Here is a 4,612-nt window from a genome sequence, read left to right on the forward strand (position 1 = left end):
CGAAATTTTAGGCCTCCCGCAAACTGTTACTGCAAATTTGCCGCAAGCTTTGCAGTAAATTTGCAGCAAACTATTTGCCGCAAATATGCGGGTGGTTCATTTTTCAGATGCAAATTAGGTTTCTTGTGAACTTGCTGCAAATATGCAGCAAACTCCCTGCCGCAACGTTGCTGCAAACTCTTTGCAGCAAATTTGCGGCACAATCCTTGCAGCAAACTTGCTGCAAATTAATTTGAATGTTACTGATAATTTGCCGCAAACTCCATACAGCAAATTATTTTATTTGCGCTGACCATTGTTTCTCGTAAACTGGTATTTCAGAGTTTAGTTGGATAAAACACATCTTGTGCTGTCCACAGTCGGCCAATAATAAATATTATTTATCCAACTTAACTCTGAAATACCAGTTTCACGAGAAACAATGGTCAGCGCAAATAAAGTTATTATAAACAAAAAGATGACAGAGAAAAAGGTTAAATTCAATTGTGGAACAATTTATTTTATATGCCATGTTCATTTCATGCCACATAAGTGTCATGATCATGTCAAGATTTTCTTTTGACTTGAGAAGTTTCATGTAACATTTACATTACTGTCAAGGCTGCGATTTGGCTTTCTGTTCTCTGAATTTCTTGTCCCTTTAGTGTACCAGCAATGGATTCTGAAAATATAAATCGTTCAGGGAAGAGTGTAAGTCTTTACCGTTTGACCAAACATTGTAAATTTCATGAAAGAAATCGATAATTATTTGAAAATGAGACAAAATCAAGTTGAAAAATTGAAGCAGAAAATGCATAAATATTCATGATCGAAATTAAATTAATAATGATTAAAATGTCCGACAGCGGACAATTCGCCGTATGTTGTTTACATACACGACGGCGACAATCTGCAAAAATCTCAGCACTTACTGTAAGTAACTGTTGTGAAACGAAAGTGAATTCAGTATGAATCAGTACTCAACGAAAATTTATCTTTTGGTAAAGATTGCAATACAACGATTACAGAACATAATTATAGCGATCGATGTACAGACGAACGGTACATTGACTTACATTTCTGAACGGCTCGCAGACGCTGGACGATTCCCAGTCCGGTTGCAGGTCTCACCGTGCTGTGTGTAAATACCGTACTCAGAAAATATAGTCGGCATCTTTACTGCCGCTCGCGTTCACAAATTTAGAACTCCACCTGTCCCTGGTACTGTATACACGTTTTTGCAACTATGTGATATCATTTGGCTGGCGATTCCATAGAAAGATCACGAAATTGTCCACTAGAAAACTCCCTGCTCACAAGTACGCAGCCGACACTGGCCGATGGTACTAAAATCTAACTTCGCGCCGATCAAGCCTCATGACGATAACGGAAGTGCGATCTATAAATCATTACGCGATTGATAATGTAGTCCCGTTTTTAAATGCTGAAATTGACTCTACATCTGCACCAATCCGTTATATTTCATACTTAATATAGCATTTAATTTATTAGTTTAATGAAAATGGTTATTTTTATCATAGAAAGACTAAAAAGAGAGTAAAAATTCTTTCAGTACGAAGAATCAATATCAATGCGCGAACTGACCTTGATGAACCGTGACCGGAGAGTGTAAACATGTCGGCTGCTCGCAGCTGATATACACAGGACGTGTTGGACGTTGGTGAAGTAGCGCATTGAATTTTCGTACAGCGACTCGGGATGGAGTGTAATCCTAAATCTCAAATTTGTGCTCGGCAATACAACTCTAACGCTGAAAACATGGACAAAAGCCTTTTACCTCGACCCATGTTATCAGAAGGCGAGATTTTATCAGCGGCATCGATGGGACAGACTGTAAGCTGCAGCGCATTGTACGTACCGTATACATGTACTATATTGATGGGATGAATAGCTTGGAGCACAGCCACTACTCTGCTTGGAGGTAGTAGCGGAAACATTACTGTACAGATTTGCAGTAACAAAAGTCTACGACGTGTCCTTACAGACCATCATCAAACGCACATTTCGTTCGAAACTGTTTGCATTTTGGTATCATTCGCAGAAAATACAGGGTGTAACTTGCAAGACAGACAAGTCCCTGTTTCAAATCTTTGTTTCCCTAAAAATTCAGTTTTCGATCCAACCATAATTTACCCAACCAGATTGTCAAAGGGCACTTTTATTACATCATGTCACTACAGTATATACTATAGATGCACTCTATATCCATGCAATGCTTTCACCAGCATAACTGAAGCTGTTCATTATCTAGCATTACCAGTTATTATAATTTAAAAAGTGGATTGTCTGTTATGAAATAAAGGAACATAAAATATAAATGAAAGATCAATTTTATGTTGCTTACACATGACTGGTCACGAAGTGCAACAGTACTCAGTGTGTAGTGTGTACTCCCTGGTAATGAAATAGTGGGAAATATGTCAATCATGTGTTGCTGCATATTTGCAGCAATAATCTGGTTTGCCGCAAATTTGCAGCAACTTAGTCGTTTACCGCAAATTTGCTGCAAACTGACTTAAGGGTTTGCAGGAGGGTCACATCTACCTGCAAACTTCTGCAACTCCTTCCTGCAAGCTATATGCTTGCTGCATATTTGCAGCAAACTTACGGCAAATTTGCAGTAGAAATAATTTTCGGTAAGGGTATCCATGCTTAAACAACAGAGTCTGCATTCCAGATGACAATCAAGTGTCATATACATGTACAACATTCCAGTACAAGTGTTCTTGATATTGCACTGGATGGTTCTGTCAGACGTAATGTCAGTTAGATGCAGAACAGTTGTCTCCAGCAAAGAATGAACAAGTGTATGTTCAATTTCCATTAAAGTGTCTGTGTTTTACAAGGATTTTATTCTTTGAAATATCAAGACTTAGGTAAACTTTTACTCACTTTACCATTCTCATATTTTTATTCAAACTAGATCCAGTGCTATGTTACCTTCTTGAGCAGATTTGCCATTTCTCAAATTCACATCAAATTTAATGTCAACCAGTCATCACTTCCTAAATCAGGTTCAAATGAGCCATGAAGAATGCCACTAAGCAAGTACTATTCACGGTATTCACTATCTGTTTTATTATTATTATTGTCAGAGTTCACCATATCAGCTTGGAGTAACTTGCTAGGCAACGCCCTGTGATACAATTGAGTGTGATTGCAGATATGGCTGTTATACTTGACCAACTTGTGACACTTGCAAGTGACAGTCCTCTCTCAATTACTGCCATGTCTAAAATCCTTTGCTAAGACTGAGTCTAATTCATTGAGGAAACAAGTAAAAGGTTGATTTTGAAATCGATTTGTACAGAGGTTGCAAATTATAAAAAGTTTTAAATGAGAGCAGAACCCGTTACAATTTATTTTATTTTTAGCTACTATAGACTACAGTATATAGTAAACACCTATTGCCTGGTCATGAGGGCTATAGCGCCCGTCTATTACCCCGATGGGCCGTGTGTTACCAGAAACATATTGCTATTCCCCGAGGATGAGCGCTATAGCCCGAATAAAGACCAGGCGATAGGTGTTTTATAACACACCACATGCTCATGTTGTATAGTTTTTAATGTGTTTTGATATTTTGCACCACAACAATCCATTGTAACAAGTTTACTGGGCGATGTTTCAGCAGCGGTTTCAGTTGTATGTGGTAGTACAACTTTCTTTCAAAAAATATTCTAAGGGAGCCGTCATTATTTACGGCCTGGGGGGGGTCTGAGGAATTGCTTTCGAACTCCAAAATTTCGAGTACCCCCCCCTGCCAACCATGACGTTTGAGTAACCCCCCCTCTCTGCTACAGAAAATTTGAGTGACCCCCCCCTCCCCCCCAAAAAAAAATGGGAAAGTTAAATATCTATACTGTAAAATGGATTGCTGCTGTGACAGGCCCTGTACAGACCCTGATTAAACCCTGTGGTATACCGGTAGGTCTTTGTCGGAAGGAGGTTCCAATTGCTGTGGCAGGGGCTGATGTACAGGTCTGTATCCAGTGCTCTGGTGACATGCAGTTATTCTGTAGGATTTTTTTTCAAGAGGGGGAAGATGTGGTGCGAAAGCACCACAAGAGACCGCATAAGCGGTCGCGGGGGGAGGTCAGGAGGGGGGTGTCCCCCCTCGTGCCATTGGAGCTTTTGAAAAATAGAGGTTAAAATGGTGTTATTTGGTGGCACTTGGGGAGTATTTTTTTCGTATAAAAAACTCAAAGGAAAATAAATCTGAGACAGTATTCCAAAACTTATATTTCAGTTCACTGATTTCAACTATATTTTTTGAAACCGAAAAAATAGCGACAGACATACATTTATTCACATTTATTATTTATTATTATTTTCCTGCAATAAAAGATGGGTTTGTTGTCAAGGCATTCAACTGGTTTTAAACTTTATAGCATCAGAATAAGCTTGCTTTACACATTTTCCCCTATCGGTAACCTATACAATGTAGAATATAGAAAGCAGACGTTTCTCATTAATGATCAGGCAAGTATATCAATCTTAATCAGGAAATACTGAAAAATGTACTTAGTGCTAGCCTCTAACATAAGGCTTGCCACGTCGAATAGCTGATCATTCTCGTCTGAAGATCACAATAACGTGAAACACATAGTGT

The 4,612-nt window shown here is 38.7% G+C and overlaps 1 long non-coding RNA gene across 1 annotated transcript; it reads right to left on the reverse strand.

The window, feature by feature from the left end:
• Positions 1 to 473: 473 nt before the first annotated feature.
• LOC139118406 (uncharacterized) lies at positions 474 to 1,798 on the reverse strand. The gene is made up of 2 exons (XR_011548698.1): positions 1,056 to 1,798; positions 474 to 661 (listed from the first exon to the last, which is right to left on the reverse strand). It is a non-coding gene; the product is annotated as an uncharacterized lncRNA (long non-coding RNA).
• Between the last annotated feature and the right edge of the window lie 2,814 nt (positions 1,799 to 4,612).

This window comes from Ptychodera flava, chromosome 19, assembly GCF_041260155.1.
Source record: "Ptychodera flava strain L36383 chromosome 19, AS_Pfla_20210202, whole genome shotgun sequence".
NCBI lineage: Eukaryota > Metazoa > Hemichordata > Enteropneusta > Ptychoderidae > Ptychodera > Ptychodera flava.